This window comes from Elaeis guineensis, chromosome 1, assembly GCF_000442705.2.
Source record: "Elaeis guineensis isolate ETL-2024a chromosome 1, EG11, whole genome shotgun sequence".
Taxonomy (NCBI): Eukaryota; Viridiplantae; Streptophyta; class Magnoliopsida; order Arecales; family Arecaceae; genus Elaeis; species Elaeis guineensis.
Window position 1 is genome coordinate 166351061 of NC_025993.2, and position 23139 is coordinate 166374199.

The window sequence follows — 23139 nt, forward strand, 5'->3', positions numbered from 1 at the left end:
GGTTGAGATTTTTGTGTAAATCTTACTCACCTGATCCAGGGTACTGAAGAAACAAGAAATGAACTCCAATTTATATGTAGAGGGAGAAAAATTTCGTAGTTAGTCAACCTCCAAAAACATAAGGGAGGGTTGCTAACCAGTATAGCTTGGATAGGGTCAACTTATGTATGAGGAGCCTAGGATAAACTAATATGTTCATTTATAGAAATGATATTATACGTTACAGCAAAAATTAGGGGCCTAGTAATCACAACCTTGTTTACTTTCTTTACAAATATCCTCCTTATTTACTTTCTTCACAAATATCCTTTTGTCATCTAAAATTCTTGTTACTTACAAAAGCTTGCGTTTCTTTTGCTAAGTAATAAACAATATCAAATATCTGACAATATGTCAGTGTTTTGTTCAATTTATCCCCATCATATATCACCAGGAATAGATTACCTCATTGAATTTTTATCACATTAAAGCTCCTGATTTGATGGTGTAATCCTAAACTTATTTTTAAAGAAGATGATGAGGAACAGAGATGACAGGACCTTCTTCATTATGAGTTCCAAATCATGAATCTTATTTACTTCATGTTGTTTTTAAGTCATTTAATCATGATTGCAGTTAGACATCTCTCTTACAATTTCTCGAGTTAATGCTACCATCAAGCATATGGAATGTATGCAAGAAGTAGGAGGAATGGCTTGAGATTTTGTTTAGATTCAAGATTTTTTTATTCTCGTTGTTCCATCGAAAATTGCACGCTATCTAATTTGAAGTAGGGAGCTGAACAAAAGTAGGTATATTTAGTAATTAAGGGAGTATTTACAGGTCCTCGAAGGGAGAGGAGAACCGGGGGTTGGGGGCGGGTGGGTTGGGGTGGCGGGGGGTCAAGTAACAAAATCGCCAAGGAAAGGCATCTTAGGTGGGTCAAGTAGGAGTCCATTTAGGTACCTCCATCTCAAGATTCTTAGAGACATGAGAACTTGGGAACCTCAATTTTAGATGCTCTCTATATGGCAAAAAGCTGGAGCTGATGTTGCCGTTCCCACTTGGCTGTAGTAGTAGATGACTGATGGATTATATGACAAGCATCCAAACAAAACCATCAACACAATTCTTCAAAATAAGATCAGAGTAGCATAGTTTCAAGCACCAGAAAAAAGGGGGAAAAAAAACCACATTCATGTTACATTATGAATGTCAATAATTCCTCAAATAAAACCATTATTTTCTATATTTATGTATATTCGAATGTCAATGAATTTTCCAAGTTAGAGGCTGTTTTCTTATCGATCATTGCCTACAGTTGTTTTATAATATGGTCTTAGATACTAAAACATCAATAGCTGAGCCATAACCAAATTATTATAATTGTCTGTGATCTATAATAGCACAATTTCTAACCATGATGGAAGTGCAAGCTTTTGGTTGGATCGCTTTTCTTTTCTTCTTCTTCTTCTTCTTCTTTTTCTTTCTTTCTTTTTTTTTTTTTTTTTTTTTTTTTTTTTTTTTTTTTTTTTTTTTTTTTTTTTTTTTTTGCATGATGAGCTTACATGTGAGAAACTGTGTTAAAGCAGGGCAAAACCGTGTCAAATTGCATCAAGCTACTTAGGAACTGCTGCATTTCCTCCTTGCTTTGTGAGGGCGGCCACGACCATGGGGCTAGGGGGCAGATGAACACCAAAACTTGCTTGTGAAATTATTCTTTTTAGGAAGTATTTAACGAAACTCTATTCTTCTATTATAAAAAAGTGAAACTCCATTCATGTTGCTTACCCAAAAAAAGAAAAAAAAAATCTTATTTACATAAAAAAATTTGAAAATAAACTGCATCACAAATACCCACTTAAAAATTCTCTAAATCTACCCAGGAGGAAAATTCTCTATGAAACATTATATTTAATTTTGGTCCTGGATACGCACTTGTGTTAGATTATGAGTTGGGTCCACAATAAATGAATATAAAAAAAAAGTGTGACAAAATTTAGCACGTGAAGGGTGCAGTTTATTAGATAAAATAACCATGAATCAAGTAAAATGAAAAGAGCAATGCTATGCCCCTCTTATTATGTGGACATGAATGATACTCTGGCAATGTGATTAGGCGAGATTGATGCAACTTGCATAGTTGCTGCCAGGCATGATGATTGATCATGTGACGGTGGATGGTCTAATAGGATGATCCTAAATGCAATGAAAAATAAATTAATAATGTAACTATATGGCAGGATAAATAAGCAAGGAAGGGTGATGATTAATTTTTTTTTAAAATTTTTATGCAATTGATTGTATGGGTATGCAAAATGTAGTTGAAATAAGAATTAAATAATAATAAATAATAATAACAAAAAAGATGTAGGTTTTAAATTAGGTTTTAACTATTTAGTTGAGCGATAGAGAAATGATGTTTACACGATCTATTAGAACATATTAGCACTGTTGTAAAGTTAATCAGTTCGTAAGTACTTCAAAATAATTAAGAAATTAATAACAATCACATGCTTAACAAGATATAACTGATTTGATTTGGATATTAATGGTGAAGGAAGTGAGAATGGATATTGATGGTTAATGAGTATGGGATGAAGAAGGTAGGCTTTAGAGGATGGTTGGAATGTGTTATATAAGTTTTGGGATTCTGAAAATAAGTAAATTAATAAAAAGGATAAGGATAAAAGAAAGAAAATAATAGAGTTACCGGACTCGTTTCGTGGTGGTCTCATACCACGTCGATGCTCGCGCATAGGAGAAAATTAGACACCAACAGTTGGTGGCCAAGCATAAGTTTTTATTAATTTATCAAAGCATGATCTTTACTCAGGGTTTTGACCATCCTTATATAACAAATTGAGAAAAACAAAAAAAAAAACAGAATAATAGATGTGGGACTAAATATCCCTTTTATACTAAAACAAAAGAATACTAAAAGTCTGTTTATCCTATGTGGGATTAAATTATTAGACTGAACTAAACTAAAGCCTGTTGATGACTTTACATTACTTAGTCATCTAACCAAATCGGACGACTGCTGTTGCACTTTGATTTTTGTGCCAATTGTCAATTCGATTTCGATTTTCGTTCTCCATCATCTCTTCCCGACGAATGTTGACTGATGTATTCATCGTAGAGCTCTGGATTTAGTTGTTATAGGTCCTGAGTGATCCATATGCTATCTTTAATAGATTGATCTTTCTACTTGACTAAAAAGATCCTTTCTCCTCCGGCGTTCATCGAAATGATGTGATCATTCACAATTTCCTCTATTTCCTCCCTTTTCTTTTGAATTAGAGATAAAATGGGTATTGGTGGAATAGTAGTAGGAAATATAGTAGGAGAATATGGACGGCCAGTAAATGGATCAATGTAAGGCTCATGGTATGGAGTAAGGTCTTCAATATCAGTTGTTCTTATACTAAACTGACGGCGGACGACCTAATATGATGACCTCAAATACAATGAAATGCAAACTAATAATGCAACTATATGGCAGAATAAACAAGTAATGAAGGGTGACAACTATTTTTTTTTTTAATATTTTTACAATTGTCTATCTGGGCATGCAAAATATAGTTGAAATAAGAATTGAATAATAATAAATAATAATACGAAAAAAATAGATTTCAAATTAGATTTCAATTATTCAGTTGAGTGACATAGCAATGATATTTACACAATCTATTAGGACCTATTAGCACTATTGTAAAGTTAATCAGTTCGCAAGTACTTCAAAATAACAAATAAAGTAATAGCAATTATACGCTTAACAAGGCATAACTGATTTGATTTGGATATTAATGGTGAAAGAAGTGGGAACGAGTATTGATGGCTAATGAGTATGGGATGAAGAAGGTAGGCTGTAGAGGATGGTTAGGATAGGTTATATAAGTTTTGGGATCATGAGAATAAGTAAAGTAGTAAAAAGAACGAAGATAAGAGAGAGAAAATAATAGAGTTATGGAACTCGCTTCGACGGTTGTCTCACATCACGTCGATGCTCGCACATAAGAGAAAATTGGACACCAACAATTAGGGGCCAAGCATAAGTTTTTATTAACTTATCAAAGCATGATCTTTGTTCAGGATCTAGATCATTCTTATATAACAAATAAAGAAAAACAAAAAAATAGAATAATAGATGTGGGACTAAACATCTCTTTTATACTAAAATAAAAGAATACTAAAAACCTATTTATCCCACGTGAGATTAAATTATTAAATTAAACTAAATTAAAACTTGTTGATGACTTCACATCACGTAGTCATCAAATTAAATTGGACGACTCCAATTTTGCCTTGTTTTCATTTTAATTGCCAATATGGTTCTGATTCTCATTCCCCATCATCATGGAGTTTCCAAGTCAATGATTATGGATGTGATGAGCTTTCTATATGCACAAATGTTTGTCCTAAAGTATTTTCTAATGCAAAATTAAAGCATGATATCATGGTCGTAAAAAGATCTAGATAAGGAGAGAGATTTGCCATTATATCATAAGATTTTTGAAAGGGAGAAAGAGAGTTCAGGTCCTTTTAACTGCAGGACCAAATTTGATGGGTTGGTTCGGCAATCATGACCATCCATGCATTGCAACATGACCATGGTCTGTTAGCTAATTGTTCAGGGATTCGAATTTATAAAGAGAGAGAGAAGAAAAATTAGAAATCAAAAATCTTTGATTATGTTGAGAAAGTGTTTGGTTGGAAAGAATTAAGATCTGGAATGGGAATCGAAATTGATGACTTTCATTCCAGTCGTTTGATTGGAAAGACTCTTATTTCGATTTCGAGGTAGAATGAAAATGGTCCAATCTACCTAAAACTCAATTCCTATTCTTTTTTATGAATTCAAATTTTTATTCCGATTCCAATTTTGATTATTAATAAAGTATTTTGGAAGAATTGATTATTTTAATTTTTATTTCAATTTCGATTTCGATCTCGATCTCGAACGGAGCATCTCTTCTTTGTTGGTGGGTTAGTATAGCTGAGCCCAGAAGGCCTGTCAACTGTTGTCTAAGCTTCAGATCAGCAATTGGGAAGAGGAAGACCGGGTTGCTCCAAACCCAACCCCACCGAGATGGTCAGACCGGGTTGCAAGTTGCCCCCGAAATCCGAACGCTTGTTATTTACTCCAAACCCAACTCAGCCAAACCGGTCAGACCAAGTTTCACTTCGCGCCCAGTTCCGTGGAGTCCAATTAGGACGCTCGCACAAATTCGAAACTCTCCCCTTCCCTGAAACCCAGAAAATAAACGGTACAACAGGTGCCGTTCCCCCGCCAAACCCCTTCTCTCTCTCTCTCTCTCTCTCTGGTTTCTTGGCTCTCTTCCTCACTTCGATCGCACGAACTCCTCTCTCCACCTCTTTCTCCATTGCCGGACTCTCTTTTTCTCCCCTTCTTGCCCTTCGAAATCCACAGTTTGATGTGTTGCAACGCCGCTCTCATCCTCGCAAACCCTAAATCATCTCTCTTTGTATAGTTCCAGAGCAGCCTCGGTGTTTTCGACTCTAACAATGCACCGATCCCCAAAGAAATGTGGAGAAATCTTGCAAGAAATGCATCGTATCTCTCGCAAAACCTGAGCTTCGCCGGCCAGCCGTCATCCATCCCCACCCTCCCCTCCATCTCCACTTTTCTTGGTTCCGCCGCAGATTCAATTTCTTGCGAGAAAAATAGAACACCAGAACACCCTTCAGCTATCGATTCTTTGACATGGGTTTTTGCCATAATGGATACTCGTCGTCCTTCCTCTGGCATCCCAACTCCTCCATTGGGCGGTTTTGTAGCGATTCCAGGTTCTTTTCTAGCGTCGCCGATGCTGTTTCTTCCACCGACATGGATGAAGACACTTCTTCAATAGAAGAAATTCAAGAAATGCTGGAGGAGATGAGAGAAATCGAGGTGAGCGAAGGCAGTAAGATAGGCGGCAGTCTTAAAGTGTTTCAGCCAAAAACACAGTCGGAGAAGCTGAGGATGGTGTGCTTAATGGGTTCGGGCAAGTATGCGATGCTTTGGTAGAGGCAGATAAAGATAGAGACTGAGGCCTGGGAACAGTCGGTGAAGAAGTAAAAGCAGTTATTGATGGACATGTTTGAGCAGAAGCTACCCCTGAACTTGCCATACGTGAAATCTTTGTTCTTGGGTCGGTGTGAGCCGTTGAAGGGCCAGATTGCAGCGGAGCAGGAGTAGTGTAGCTTCCAACTGACATGATGACAGTGATTACTATCAAAAGCTGATGAGTCTCCCGATGAGAGGCAGTGGAGATGGAAGTATTCGTGTTGACCAGGCTGCTTGCCAAATTGGTGAGGTTATTGACAATGTGGTCTATTTCAGTTCTCCTTTATAATGATTTAGATTTGATTTATCTTTATGAATTGACCATAGGGATATAAAATTCATGCATTACACAAGGTGTGGTGCTCATTTACTTAACAAATGGAACATTTGAATTTGCATAGCTACTATTTTTTTTTGGGTTTCAAGCAATTGATGTCACATTGATCTCAATTCATGTTATGCATTCTGGCTGTCTCCTATGTAAGAATTCCATTACCTCATTTATTGCATCTAGGCTAACATGTTTGGATATTTGTAGTGATGAATTGACTATTTTGTACCTCATGTATGTGATGCTACCTGACAAGACGTTGCAACTATGCCTTTGCATAGGACTTGGGGATTTCAAACTTTGTAAACCTTCTCACCTTAAGACTAATCATTTGTTTGCTTTCTACTATATGGCTGTCCACTATGTTGAATGCCATCAGTAGCCTGCGTATGATGACATGGAAAACACTGCAGTGTCCTGATCATAAGCACGAGTTAGGGATCTCATCATGTGTATTTTTAACTATATGACGACAGTCTTAATTTCTACTAAATGGCTGAGTGTGAATACAAGAAATCTTCAACAATTTTTGGAATCATATGTGGAATTCTTTTTCTGGAGAATCATGATTTATGGACTTGCCTGTACTATTTTGGAAGAAATAGACTTTTTAAGAGTCAACCCCTATAACAGAGGTACCTTCAGGAGCACTTGTTGATGATGGACTGTCATGAAGGATGACCATCTATCATATTTAAGACTTCAGCTTCTTAATTTGTCTTATTCTCTAATGCAACAACTTTTTTGCTTGGTAGTTGCGAGTCTTAGGTCTGTTCAACATAGAAGTCTGCTTGTAGCTGCTTGTTGATTGGATGAAGTTAGAACTTAGAAGATTTTTATATTTGAACCTGAGAAAATGCCAGATAATGCAAATTACACCAAAGGTCCTAACACATAGAAGACAAAGTGGTAAATTGTGAAATCTCCAGCATGGACCTTTACCGGTGCCCTATGGGAACCTGGATATCTCCAACCACCAAATGAAGAAATGGATGCCATGCTAAAAATTGACTTGGCCACATGCATAGTGTTTGACACTGCTCCTGGTGGCTTTGCCATCAAGAAATTTTGAAGAAGTATGACCATAACTTTTGTATCTATAGAATTATCTTCTGACACATGTTGAGGTCATTCTGGATTTGTTAAGGCTTCCTTAAAGTTTTATGTTTTTTTCTTCTTTTGCTACTACAGTCAACACTTGGAGTTATTCTCTGCTTTTTTCATTCCTTTTTTTTTTTGTTTGGCTTCTCATTTGGTTATTGTTATCTTTGCTTCCTTTCCTTACCTTGGGCCTGCAGAAAACTAAAATGTTAAACTCACTACTACCCAGAACTTGATTGTACTTCTAGCAATTTTTTTGCACCTATTGCAATTTGAGGAAAACAACTCATATTAAGAAAGCTATGCACTTGTAGCTAGTTTGCCATTATTTGGTTGCACATGGGAAATCAAGAACTAAAGGTATATCAAGTTATGCCTTTATGAGGAGATAGTGGATCCAAGGAACCAATAGATTGCAAAGTGTGCTTGCACAATATACCCTTTCTATTGAATTTTTTTTCTAAAATTTTAATGCAGATCATCCATTCATATGCAGAGCTAGGTAAACTGTCATAATTATTCACATTCAAGATCTTGCAGATTTTGTTTATTACTGATGGCACCTGCTCTTGATATGGAGCTATAATATTTTATTATTGGCTGGCACATTTTGGAAATCAAGGGCCAGTGAAGAATCTAGATATACCTTTTGTTAGAGCATTTGATTTGGTTATTTGCACAGTATACCGTTTTGTGTGTTATATGGTGGGTGGGGATCTTGGGATTTTTGGCGGTTATAGCAACTGATAGATTTTTGCAAGTTCATATAATTCCTCACGGTAAACATGCTTGCAATTGTCTACTTCTCTCAAGATTGTGGGTCTAGCAGCATGATTTTGATTACTGAACTGTGTCACTTTCTTCTATCTTGATTTCACTGTAATCATTTCTTTTTTTTTTTTAAAGTTAATTGGTCATGTTTTGCCATGGTCTTGATATTACCATCTTGCTTGATGTGCTGCAATTCATCTTATGTTGCTATTCTACACTCAAGCAGTTGTTTGTCACACATTTCTGGTGTCATCTTGCACATTTATATAATCTGCAGCCTCAGTTTGTCGTGTTAGTGTTTATGGCTATATTTCTGGCTTGAAGCAGGCTAGGATTCAGAGGTCTCTGGAGAAAACAAGAAAAAAGACTGATAGGAATAACAAGAATGAAGATGTGGAAGGTGCTATTTTAACCAAAGAGCAGGAGTTTCTAAGGAAGAAGGTTAGAAATTTGATGAAAAAGCACAAGGTACACTAGGTAAGGAAGATAATGAAGGGCCAAGATGACTCTAAGCTATGGGGCCAAGATGCTCAGGCCAAGGTTTGTGTTTCCCTTTCCCAGAACCAGTTACTTCAGTTTTATCTTTTGCTGTTGCATATGATAGACTTCTCCCGCTTTTCCTTCCCCCTTTTCTCTTTTGTTTTTGTTTTTTGTTTTTTTTTTTTCAATTTTCATATTTGGGTTGGGAGCCATTTGATTGAGCTGTTAATGGAGACATCTTATGCACAACCTCCTGTTAGTCAGTCAGTAGATGATCCACCTGATATTCAACCTGCATTCAGATACTTGCTCAGAACTGTCACAAAGGAGCAGCAATAAGAAGGCTGACCATCATTCAACCGAGAGTGTTATATATCTTGATAACAATGTATCACTTGTCAGAAAACTTAGCAGGTGATATGGGGTTATTGAATGCGATTCATTAGTCCGTCGAGGGCTAGATAGAACTGAGAGTATGGTTTATTATTTGTTGAAATCTTGTGACTTTTAAATAGTGTATTTTTTGTTCTATGTCAATGTTTCTTTCGAAATGGGTCTCAAAAGAAGTTGCTTTTTAAGTTTTAACAGGCAAGAAACAAGCTTATTCCTTACATGCCAATGTTGGTGGATCGAGTAAATTGGACAGGGTATGCAATCACGACTTGTCCATTTGAAGTTTTAAGTGGGTGAATTCAGTGGTAAATCTTGACTGTTTGTGTTTGGGCCTCATAAGTAGTGGTGCTGAATGTTTATAACTGACCCTAATTATTCTAGTGTGCAATGCATCATGCCCATGCCTTTCAGTTTTGTATTTTCTTTATACTGCTGTCTGTAACAACTTATAGCTTAATCAATTTTAATTAAGTTGATGCTTTTTGACTTCTTTGTCTTGTTAAGTATCATTCTGCCTTTATGAACAGTGATTTTCGTACAGCTAATTTGATCCTTCTGTGTGGATTAATGGTGAATCTAGTCAGTTGATTTTCTCTTCCAAAAAAAAAAAAAAATCGATGTCTTGTTAATGTACTTCCACTTTCTTTAATATCATTTGTTGAGTGTTGACAGGTATGACAAAGGGGTACACTTGTTTCTACCATCTTACATCATGTGCACACATGGAGCACGATAGCAACATGAAGCAGTTAAAAGGACTCCAAGAAAGCATATGCAAGCTGTTTTTGAGCTTTGTCAATTGCTATTGATTGCTTTTGGTTACAAAATCTTGAATATAACTAGAGAACAAGTTTAATAAAACAAAATACTTGTTAAAATTTATACACACAAAAGCTCTCTCTCTAATCCTGGATATGTCAAATTATTGATTTTCATGATGATTTAGCTTTTCAAGAAATTTTGATTTTCCATTTTATGTTGAGACTTAATTATTTTAGTTATTTTATGTTGCTTTATTTACTTTACCTATCTTACCCTTGATTAGTTGCTTGGTGCTAGTATCGTAACAAAGGTAACTTAGGAAGTCATCTTTTGTGTGCTTATTATATAAAGCCCTTTGGTCTGATAGTTGAATCAAGACGGCTAATTATTTTCAACATGGCATCAGAGCAGATTCGCCAAACCCTAGATACCTCCCTCTCTCCCTAGCCTAGCCACAGCCACAGCCACCGCCACCGCCACCGCCCCCCCTTCTCTCCCTCTCTTCCAAACCCTAACTTCTCCTCCTTCTCAACAAAACCCTAGATACCTCCCTCTCTCCCTAGCCTAGCTATCGCTGCCCCCCCTTCTCTTCCAAACCCTAACTTCTCCTCCTCTCCCTAGCTACTGCTGCTGCTGCTGCTGCCCACCTTCTGCTGCCACTGCCCACCTTCTGCACCTAATCTTTTCTCTCCTATCTTCCTTGCTGCTGTCCTCTTCAAGCACATAAGGTGTTCTAATTTGGAGGTACAGTTCTCCCATCTTTCTTGCTACTGTCCTTATCAAACTAGCATCACAAACCCTAAATGGTGAGTCCTTTTTCCTAGCTAAGATGACTTCTTTAATCATCAACAATTATCTACTCACTTGCTTTTGATCAAGCATCGCAAGTTATGGTATCAAGTTGCTGCTCGTCTGCTCAGATCTTGTGCCTCCTGGTATATTTTCTTTTTTTTCGTGTTCTTGATTCCACAGCTATTTTTTTCTGAACCCAAGTGGAGCTCTTTGACTTCTGGTGTGTTTGTTGTTAGTTTATTGATCTTTGTTGTGAGTACCATGGCCGATGACAAAACTACTTCACCTATTGTTCAGCCATCTACCCAACAGCATGAGATATCTCAGATTACAACCATTAAGCTTGCTGGGATGTCAAATTTTTTACTATGGTCTAAGGCTGTGGAGAAATTTTTGAGTGCTAAAGACAGACTCGACTATATCTATGATGATCCTCTAGACATTACTCATCCAATCTAGAAAAAATGGAGGAAAGAGAATGATCAGATAATTATTTGGCTTGGGAATAGCATGGAACAGAATATTGCTGCCTCTTTTATGTTCCATGACACTGCTAAATCTTTGTGGCAAGATCTGAAAATAACTTTTGCTCAGTAAAAAAATCAGAGCAAAATTTTTGATCTATATAAAAAAGCATTCAACAACTTGCAGGGAGACAGACCCTTAACTGATTATTTCAGCAGCATCAAAAGTATTACTGATGAATTAAATTTTTATCAACCTCTGACCAGCAACTTGGAAGAGTTAAAACGACAACGATCTGAACTGTGTATCTATTTTCCTGCATGGACTGAATCCAAATTTACACTTTATCAAAGATAAGATCTTGGTCGAATCTTCTATTCCCTCTATGAATGAAGCCTTTGCTAGATTACAGCGAGTAGCTAAGGATCAAGAAAAATTATCCTCTGTTTTATCCTTTCCTTCACGAGAAAATTCTGCACTTGTTGGATCAACTTCCTCACATGGCAGAGGTGGAAGAGGCCGAGGCTAAGGCAGATCTAATGGAACAACCCGTGTCTGTTCTCATTGTCATCGAAATAATCATATAGTTAACAGCTGCTGGAAATTACATGAAAAACCCTCTTGGGCAAATCTTGTTGTTGAGGGTGACTTCATTGGCTCTTCTAGTGGTTACACAGCTACAGTTAATAACTCTACAAAGCCATCTCCCACTTATGTCACCAGAGAGGAAGTACACAATATTGTTTAGGGACTTCGACTCAAATATCCATCTCTCAGAATTCTTCAGCGATAGTTGCCCACTCAAGTATAGCTGGCCTATGTGCCACACCATCGTCATCAAACTGGATCATTGATTTTGGAGCCTCTTCACATATGACAGGTAGAAAGAACCTGTTTTCTTCTGTTCAACCTAGTCTTACTCATCAATCTGTGTATCTTGCCGATGGATTTACCTCCATTGTAACTGGATGTGGTGACATCTCTTTATCATTATCTTTATCCTTACCCTCTGTTCTTTTTGTTTCTAAATTTTCTATTAGCTTATTATTTGTGAGCCAACTGACTAAATCTCTAGGATGTAGTGTGACTTTTTTTTCCTAATTCTTGTATCTTCCAGATCTTAGGACGAAGAGGATGATTGTTGGAGGCTTTGAGAAAGGACTCTACTACTTCGATGACTTCATGAGCTCTCCACCTCAATCTACCGCTATCGCATCTGCTTCTGTTCATGATATTTCTGCTCTTCAATGGCACACTCGTCTGGGACACCCTTCACTCTGTATTTTTCGTCAGATGATCCCCTCTCTGTCCAGTGAGTTCGTAGGTGAGTGTGAAGCCTGTCAACTAGGCAAACACACACGTCAGTCTTATCCCAATAGATTTCAGTCTAGAAGTTCTGCATTATTTGATATTTTGTCCATTCTGATGTCTGAGGTCGATTATGGATTCCCTCTATAAATGATTTTCAGTATTTTGTATCCTTCATTGATGATTACTCTCGGATGATGTGGCTTTACCTTCTGAAGAGTCGATCTAAGGTATTCGATGTATTCACGTCCTTTTACAATGAAATAAAAACCCAATTTGGTGTGCCTATCAAGATCGTTCAAACTGACAATGCATTAGAGTATGTTCAAACACAATTGGCTGACTTCTGTGTTAGTCATAGGATTATCCATCAAACCTCGTGCTCGTATACATCACAACAAAATGGGATAGCTGAACATAAAAATCGTCATCTTTTAGAAGTTGCATGAACGCTCTTACTTCATATATTTGTTCCAAAAATATTCTAGAGTGATGCTCTCCTTACCGCATGTTTTTTAATCAATCATGCTCTTTCCCAAGTTTTGAATGGTAAATCTCCATTCCAGCTTGTGTTTCCCAATGATAATGTGTTTTCTATTCCATCTAAAATTTTTGGCTGTTGTTGCTTTGTATATATTTATCATCTTCAAAATAAATTATCCCTTAGGACTGTTAAGTGCATCTTTATTGGATATTCTCGAACTCAAAAAGGATATAAATGCTATGATCTGGTTAGTAGAAGAACCTTTGTAAGTTCAGATGTCACTTTTTCGAAGCCGCATCCTTTTATTCGTCTAAGAGAATCATTAAGCCAATCTGTTATTTTAGGTTCTACTCCTTTACCTATTGTCTCGACAGATGACGGGCCACCTTTAAAGTGTGCAGATGCATCATGTCAGATTAAAAACCCCCTGCAGGTTTATTCTAGGTGCATGAAAACTGATTATGGTAGATCACTTGGACCTGAGTTACCTGCTCCTACCTCCATCAATCCCTCTACCAGTCTCATAAATCGAGCTCAATCTGATCTTGATATGCCTATAGCACTACGAAAGGATAAACGAGGAACCTCCTCTTATCCTATATCCCATTTCACTTCTATATCACATCCGCTCAAAAGTATTAGTTCTTTTATATCATCTCTATCCTCTATTTCTGTACCCAAGATCTTTGTAGAGGCCATTACTGTACTAGGGTGGAAGGTCGTGATGGATGATGAGATGAAGGCTTTGCTGTCCAGAAATACCTGGACCCTTGTTACTTTATCTCTAAGAAAGAAAACCGTGAAATGTTGCTGGGTGTATACAGTCAAGTACTTATTTGATGGATCAGTTGAGAGACTCAAGGCAAGACTTATAGCCAAAGGGTTCATACAGACATATGGGGTGGATTACTTTAAAACCTTCTCACTTGTGGCTCGACTAAACTCTGTGAGAGTAATTCTCTCTCTTTTTTATAAATCTGGATTGACCCCTTCATCAACTAGATGTTAAAAATGCCTTTCTCTATGGTGAACTAGAAGAAGAAGTGTATATGGACCAACCTCCAAGTTATGTGGTTCAGGGTGAGGACAGAAAAGTTTGTAGATTGCAATGAGCTATCTATAGTCTTAAGCAGTTATCAAGGGCCTGGTTTGATAAATTTAGTAGGACCATTGGTCAATATGGTTTTATCCGGTGCTATTCTAATCATTCTGTATTTATATGTTGTTGGGATAATAGTGTGGTTATATTTGTGGTTTATGTTGATGATATTATTGTGACAGGGAATAACTTGTAGATGATTACTCAGACTAAACAATGGCTTAAGGATGCATTTCAGATAAAAGACCTTGGATCAGTGCACTACTTTCTTGGTATTGAAGTTGTCCGTACCAAGAACAAACTAAATCTATCTCAATGCAAGTATATCCTTGATTTATTACAAGAGATTGGTATGCTAGATTCCAAACCTGCTGAAACTCCAATGGATTCTAGTCTTAAGCTGACAACTGAAGAGGGTGACTTGTTTGGAGACTGTACATGCTATAGACGGTTGATTGGCAAGTTAATCAATCTTACTGTGACTTGGCCTGATATCTCATTCACTGTTAGTGTTTTGAGCTAGTTTATGGATGCATCCAGAGTTTGTCATTGGGAAGCTGCATGTCGGGTGTTAAGATATCTAAAGAGTTGCCTCGAAAAAGGGTTTACTTATAAAAAAGTGGTCATTATCAGCTCACAGCCTTTATTGATGCTGATTGGGTTGGCTTGTGTGAAGATAGACATTCCACTACAGGTTATTGCACATTCTTAGGTGGCAATCTAGTAACTTGAAAAAGCAAAAAGCAAAGTACTGTTGCTCGTTTCAGCTCAGAAGTCGAATATCGTGCTATGGCTTATATAGTTAGAGAACTCATATGGTTAAAAAATCTCCTGCTTGAACTTGATTTCTCTCATTCTACACCTATGGAAATGTTTTGTGACAATCAATCAGCTATGTACATTGTCGCAAATCTAGTTTTTCATGAATGAACTAAACATGTCGAAGCAGACTGCCATTTTGTTTGTGATGCTGTTCTCAAGAAGCTGGTGACTACACTATTTGTTCGCTCAGCCGATCAAACTGCAGATATATTCACTAAGGCACTATCCAAACAATCCTTTTAGAGTTGTTACTTCAAGCTGGGTCTGCAAGATCTATATATTCCAGCTTGAGGGGGAGTGTTGAGACTTAATTATTTTAGTTACTTTATGTTGCTTTATTTATTTTATCTATCTTACCCTTGATTAGTTGCTTTGTGCTAGTATTGTAACAAGGGTAACTTAGGAAGTTGTTTTTTGTGTGCTTATTAGATAAAGCTCCTTGGTCTGATAGCTGAATCAAGGCGGCCAATTACTTTCAACAAAACTTTATGCTGATTATTTTGCTTAAGTAAATATTGACCGAGAGAGTTTCCGTCCTTTCTGATTAATTTGCCGCATCCAAGTGATCATTACAAGTCCTTCTTAGTGCTTCTACATTTGGTGCCATATTTAAGGCTGTTCTTTGTTATCTTTAATGTGTTGTTACTTTGTGCATATATGCATTTGCATGTCCACCGTTGGGTCCTTGTACGGAACTTATCCAGTGTCCTAATTCAAGTTTTGCATGGCTGACCCGATTTGCAAAATGTATGCTTTGGTTTTGCTGTATTTTTTGTAATCTTTTATTTTTAGATATATCAATTAACTCTTTACCTGGAAATCAAACCTCCTTGCTTTATTAATCGTACTGTAACCAACAACGTTATGTACTCCCCAGGCCCTGGATGCATTATGTAGTGCAAAACGGAGGGTTAAAAAGAGGGTGCTTCATTGGCAGAATATGGTCTAGTGCAGGTCATCTTACTGACTTGGTTGATCATGATGATGTGAGTCGAATTCATAGAATTTTCGGACATTCAAATTTTATTATATTAGGATGAAGGAACTCTTGTATCGATTTACTTATACATTCTTGGTTGAAAAAGCCATGTTTGTCACTGAATAGCTGGCTCAGTTTTTCCGCTAAACTTTTCTTTTGCAGATTTCTCTGCCAGAGAAGCCTGACACCGAAGATGAAGCTGAAATTAGGAAGTGGAAGTGGAAAGTGAAGTCAGTGAAAAAGGAAAACAATGAAAGACATTCTCAGCTGTGTGGTGTGGAAATTGAACTTGCTGTAACACATTATCAATCATGTTATTTCTATATTACAATTTATGATAACAGGGTTTTTCAGTGCAACATGATGCCATTTGTTCTTTTGGGAGAAGGTAGCTGGAAAAATGAAAGATGATGAGGGATTCTATCATCCACACAACCTAGACTTCAGAGGCCGTTCTTATCCCATGCACCCTTATCCGAATTACCTTGGTTCAAATCTATGTCGAGGAAATTTAGAGTCTGTAGAGGGTCATCCACTAGGTAAATTGGGCTTGCACTGTTTAAAGATACCATGTCAGTGATCTGTTGACTCAATACATAGCTTATGGTGTGTATGATGATGAGTGTACTTAAATCCTTAATTTTCAAGCTTCATAAATATGATGTACTAAAATCTTTAATTTTCATGCTTGATAAGTATTTCATTGTTAGGCACTGCACTAAACTAATAACTTTATGAATACGGATGTCAGAGATGTGGGTTTTACATATGCGATACATGTAAGCACTTGCAAGTTTCTCTTAAACTTTTGCTTTCCACTTACCATAGGGGAAAGGACAGGCAAGAACAAGAAAACTAAAAGTATAAGAAAGACATTAAAATTGTAGCAGGCTAACATCATGCAAGGACCGTGTGAAGTGACATTCCTCTTAAATCTAAGCTGTAAATTTCATCAATTTAAATTGGCATTGCTGTAATGTCTAGTATAGGCAATATCATGTTAAATACAAACATTTTAACTGCATTCTCTGATACCTCCCAGGTCCTCTCGTCCACAGATCAAAAGACATTCTTCATGTGTTACCTGAGGTTTTCTAATGTAAACTTGACTGTAAAGAATGGACATTGAAGTGCAGATTCAGTATTAACCTTCTTTTGCTTTCATTTTAGCTGCAAAATCAATAGTAAAATCCTTATTATTATAGTCCATGTTTAAGGGATTTTACTAGTGCTGTTTCAATTGAAGGTTACAGATGGTTTATTTAGCTGGTTGATCACTTCTGTAGACAATTACTTTGACTCTTCTAATCATCTGATGCTAATTCAATAAAAATGGCATTCATGTTTATGTATGGTACATTTTTAATAGTGGCAGCATCATATGTTTTTCTAAAGATTGCTGAACTGATTTTATTATAAATTTTTAATCCAGAGTACTAGAAATTATGTGAAGAGATGCACAAAATGACCCAGCTAAAGGCCTAAATGCCCTTTGTGCTAGGGTTTTAATTAATCAGGTTAATCTTTTATCTTGCATCTTTTTACTTATAGTACAAAATTCTTCAAGATATTCAATGATCTAATTGAGTGCAAGGATTCAGATCCCATTGGGACGTTCTATGAGATATCGGGATGGGATACCATCCCATATGTCAGGACAGGGCCGTCCCGTTAGCGGGACAGTGCTGCCGTCTAGGGATGTCAATGGGTAGGATAGGATATGGATTTTGCTAAATCCATATCCTATCCATCCCCTACCCTCTCCCATCCATCATCCGATCCTACCCATCATGGTGGATAGGGATTTTAAATTCTTACCCTATCCATGTGGGTGGTGGGTAGTACCCTTCCCCACCCATAACCCACCAAAGCAAATGCACAATGCAAACACCATCAAATTAAACATGTTTCAAATTTATCAAGTTTCACCCCTATTTTAAATCAAACAAGTTCTAAAACCTGTTTCAATCATCAATCTGTACAATACAAACAGATACATACTATAGCAAAAGAAACCCCAAGTCCCTAACAGATTTGGTATATATGTGTATGTGTGTGTGTGTGTATATATATATATAGGTATATTTATAAATATTCTATTATGGAGGGGGGTATTTAGTAAATACATATACATAATGGGTCAGATAGGAAAGGGTTTGGGGGTAAATTCACAACCCGATCCTATTCGCTGCGGGTTTTCAAATCAAGACCCTAACCCGACCCTTGGTGGGTATTTCAAAAAAAAAAAAAAAAAAAACCGACCCTACTTGGTGGGTAGGGGCGGGTACCCACCGGGTAGGGTACCCATTAACATCCCTACTGCCATCCCGTTCTATGGGAAAACCAGGACAGTTTCGTCCCGTGGAATTTAAAATCTTGATTGAGTGAACCATTCTTTCCATTACTAGAAAAAGGTGACCTGTCTCTGTCAGTTAGATGGTGGTGGAACTTTACATCTTATGAATAAGTGCCTTTTCCCTACCATCTATACATATTTATATTTGATGATTTAAATGTCTTATGAATAAGGAACTTTTGATATCATTATTTCATATTTATGTGATGATACTTTCTAATATTTTCATGCTTTAGCAAATTCAAATGATGAGTTTTGCTGCAAAATTTCCATTATCAACAGTAATTTTGTTTACTGACACCTTTGTTATCACACTTATACTTGCATGGCCTAGATAGCAGATCCAGTCAGTCTATGCTGTTCACGGCGGTATGATGCCAAAATCCTACATATAGATTATGTTCCATCAGCATCTGATTGTCTATTCAAATCAATGTGGAAACCTGGAATGCTTCCTATATCTCTCTTTTCATTTCAACAGCCAATTTGAAAGTACTGTCAACTTTTCTTGTTAATTGTTGATATCAATGGAATGGAGGAGGTGGACAGAAAGTTGGTGAAGCAGACTGTCATGACATCTATGTACAGTGTCACTTATGTTGGCGTCCGTGAGCAAATAAAAAGACGACTGAAGGGACAGAGTGTTATTGCAGATCATGCAGATCTATGGGGTGCATCGTGTTATGCAGCCAAAGTAAGGGATAATACAATTCCATTTTTCAATCCTTGTTTTCTTTTTAATAGTTGCAGTTATGTTGTATGAGATATAATTTTCATATTAGAATATGTTTTTCAACTGGAGAATCTTTAACCATTTGAAGTTTTTAACAGACTACATTAACTGCACTTGGAGAGATGTTTCAGGCTGTATGTGGCATCATGAGCTGGCCTGGGAACTCTGCAAAGGTATGCATTTCCATCAGTGCACATTGTAAGCTAAATGACAAATATGCCCATGAAAGGATCACAACCAAAATCTGGCACATGTTCTTTTTGTATCCTTGAAAACAGGTATAGAGAAAGTGAATAGACTTGTAGGTGATTTTAGAGCTGAATTATGTATATGTAAAGGACAGCATCTGGGAAAAGACATAAGATGAATCAATGACATATATGGTCTTTGTGTGTCATGTCTAGGCTGAGATGAAAACTTTGGTCTTTGAAGAGGAAAGGTGCGGATAAAAGCAGTTAAGGTAAATGAAGCCAGGTAGATGTTAACCTAAAATAAAAGCTTCTTCATTTGTTGTGCACATTAACCATTAGCAATGATTATCAGGTTGTTTTGAAATTCCTGCTTGTGAAGAACACACACACACACACACACACATTATGCAAAAAGCCCTTCTAGTACAGGTATTTGGTGCAGACCACCTTAACTGGAATTTGGAATACTCAGTGATCTTCTGTGACCCGCTTAACCGGTATTTGATGTGGACCCATTAACTTCTAGCCGGGTAGTCGTCTTCCACTGCCTAGATTGGATGATTTCTCAAATGGCTAGTTGTTAAGAATTGGTTATGAGCCAAATATTCAGTGATGCTAAGCTGATGGCATACTAGCTTCAATTCTGTGCCAAGATGGTCCCAGCTATGATGGAGATCGATAACCATTGAGATGATCATTACATCAAAAAAAAAAAGACCATTGAGATGATCTTCGTGAGAAAACTCGATGAAGTTGTTGCTTTGAGCCTAGGAAATTCAGCCATGGTGCTCTTACACCATGACTCTTGGGAGCATATGTTGGATGGGCTGCAAATAAGCTGTAGTACAAGGGGCAATAGCCCAATACATATAATTACAAGAGGTTTTGACCCTTTCATGAAACATAATTTTATTACCGTGCATAATAATGTCCACACACATTCGACGAAAAGCACTGACATCTCTTTCTTTCTTTCTTTTGTTTTTGTTTTTAATTTTCCCTATCCATTGTGCATCATGAAGAATAACTAGTTTTTGTAATCATGATATAGCACTGCTTTCAATTTTTCTATATATCTACCAGGTTATCAGTTCAGAGAACCATCCTGTAAGGTAGCTTACCTCTCTTGGACTTCCAATAGTTCAACCTTACCGCAAATTGGGAAGGCATCTCATAAGTGCTTCTTAAACCTATTCTGTTTATTTTGTTTGTTTTTGGTTGAAATTAAGGAATTGTCTGATGTTTCACTGTCTCTGAAATTGACAGTTGCTTGTTGAATTGCTCTCATAGATTAAAACTTCTCTTCAAGTTTAACCTTACAACAGGAAACTGACAAGGTCAGTAACTATTTCCTTTTTGATCATTTCTGCCCAAATACTGAAGCTGTAAATCTGAAAATGAAGAATTCCATTGCAATGTAAAAGTTTTAATCCCTAAACCTATTTGTTTTATTCTTAGGTCATGGTATAGCGGCAGAGAACAGCTTCTCCTCCAAACTTTTGTCCACTCCCTTGATGGTTTCAGCCTGATGATGACTGCAGTTGCCTGCAAAAGAGCAGCATTAAATTTAGCAGGTTGCTTAACTTTGGCTGATTTTCGTACTGTTATGTGATATATATTTTTATCTCAATATTCTTCTAATGTTGCAGGAGTCCATGATTCATAGTGGACACATGCACGCGATGCAGATCAGATGTACAAAATTCTTGGGGAAAAGTTTGTGGAACTCTTTGAAACACCCATACTTGAAAATGTAATAATTTCCAATATTCAATTAACAAATAAAAATTCAAACAACCTGACCTGTGAAGTGATTGACCATGTTTGGTTCAATTGAAGGCATACCAAAATATGATGCTCATTGTTAATCCCATGTCTCTCTCCCCCACCACCCCTCTCATGTTGGTATGTCCTTGCAGTTACTTGAGAGCTTTTGGTAATCTTTCCCTACATCCAGTTTCCCACTGTTGCCAGAGTGAGGAGATTTCAATCTAAAAGATGTCCTGGACTCACTGTACTTCTTCAACCGACTTGGCATGTTGGCCATCTCTTTCCTACATCCAACAGCCTCACTTCAATGGCCTCGCTTCAAGAGGTGGCTCTGTATGATATTCTTCATCCACTATGAATTTGCATGATGGCAGAGCTAATTCTTTTGCTGGTGGGCATGGCAATATGGAAGACGGAGCTCTCCTGTGCAGCTTAAAAGCCTCACTTCAGACATAGCGACAGCATTCCATATATTGTCAAAGACTGCCCTGAAGTGCTGATGACAGAATTCTTGGACCCAGTTACCATCATATGCAATGAGCCTGTATTAATTAGACTGGAGTCTTCCATATAATTGGTTGACGCATTTTATGGCTGAGGCTTGACCAGATGCGGAGAGATGATTAGGTTGATGGTCAGGGAAAAAAAAAAAATGTTATGCTAACTGGCAAGATGGTCTAATAACTAGTCCAGGCAGGGTGATTAAATCCCTGCTTCAATTGAAGCACCAATGGTCATTGAGAACAAAGCTGAGCATGTATAAATGAGAGGCCGGTTCAAAGTAGCAAGCGGAGTGTTCAAGCATCAAACGGACATTTGTATCTGCATATTATGGATCTCGACCCAAAAAAGGATCTTTGTATTGGCTATTGCAGATGATATTCTTGCTTGATTTGTGATTTAGCTTGTTGTAACTTAGCAGAATCCCTTATTGGTACTTCTAGCCATTTGTTTTACTGCAATATAAGAATGTACCATGAAGAAGAATTAAATTCAGCTGGTGATGACAAAAAATTAGTGTTCTTCAGCCTGATAGATTCTTGTTGTCAGGTCTAAGTACCAACTTTGTCAATTTTAATCAGGTTTATAATCCCGGTAAATGATCATGCTGGCCAGAAGTGATTTCAAATTTTCTGCTGGAACTGCATATGTATGGAAAGTCCCATCCAAAAATTTCTGTTATATGACCTTCAAAATTTTCTTATCTCTTTTGCGTGTCCTTTGATTCCAGTTTGAACCCTATTGGTGGTTGAGTATGGTTTAACCATCCTTCATGCTTTTCCATGCATATTGAAAGGTCCATTTGGTAGTGTTTAGCAGGGCTGTGAAATTTGAGTGGTTGAGGCTTTGAATTTTACCTGCCACTAGTTAGTCCATATTTTTTTATTGTTGGATATGACTGTAAGGATGGATGGCATCTCAGTAAGGAATTATGGTTGCTGGCGAACACGGTCTAGCAGTCTAGTCAGTGAATATATCTACTTATGCTTTGCATCCAATAAGAGGCCCTAAGATCTTCAATTATGATGCATAGTCTGAACAATTTTTATCATTCGGGGATATCATTGTCCGGTTCCTATCTAAACATCCAATTATTCTTCACTTTAAAATTGGTTAAGCGTACTAAGAATCATCTTCGTATCCTTGTGTCCTGCCCCCTTTCCCATGTAAAAGGCCAACCCTTTAGTATTGACTTGTTGAGAATCGTCCCATGCAAGTTGCAACTGGCGTCTTTTTTTTTTGCCTCTCCTTATCCTTGAAGAGAGAGAGAGAGAGAGTATCCATGGTGGGCCCTGCCTATTAGATGACAAAGATGTGACACAATTTTCAAATTTGCATTGTCACCGGATTCATCCTGAAGCAATTACACCTCGCAGTTCAATTAATTTTGGAAAGGTTGAAACAATAATAACAAGAAATGCTGGGTAACCACAGTTGACCATCTATCCACGTTCAAACCTTTTGGTTTGCTCAAACGCTGGAAATTAAGATCATGTGAACATAGTGGCCAAATTTGGTGAATGCTGGTGACTAAAAGAAATTTGCGGTTTAATTGCAGGGTTAAGTTTGACAGCAAGGTTAAGTTTGACAGCAAGGTTAACTTTGGCAAACTAAAATGTCTATAAACACGGCCATACTGCCTTTGGTTGCAGGGTCAATTAAAACTTATTATTTATACCAGAAGCAGATATTAAAATTTGAGCAAATGGTAGAAGCACGCTAGCTTATTGTGGCAGGAAGTTCTAATAA

At 37.2% G+C, this 23139-nt stretch overlaps 1 pseudogene; it reads left to right on the forward strand.

Moving 5' to 3' along the window:
* The first annotated feature begins 1517 nt into the window (after positions 1 to 1517).
* Positions 1518 to 21995, forward strand: LOC105060328 (DNA-directed RNA polymerase 2B, chloroplastic/mitochondrial-like; annotated as a pseudogene).
* The last annotated feature ends 1144 nt before the right edge of the window (positions 21996 to 23139 follow it).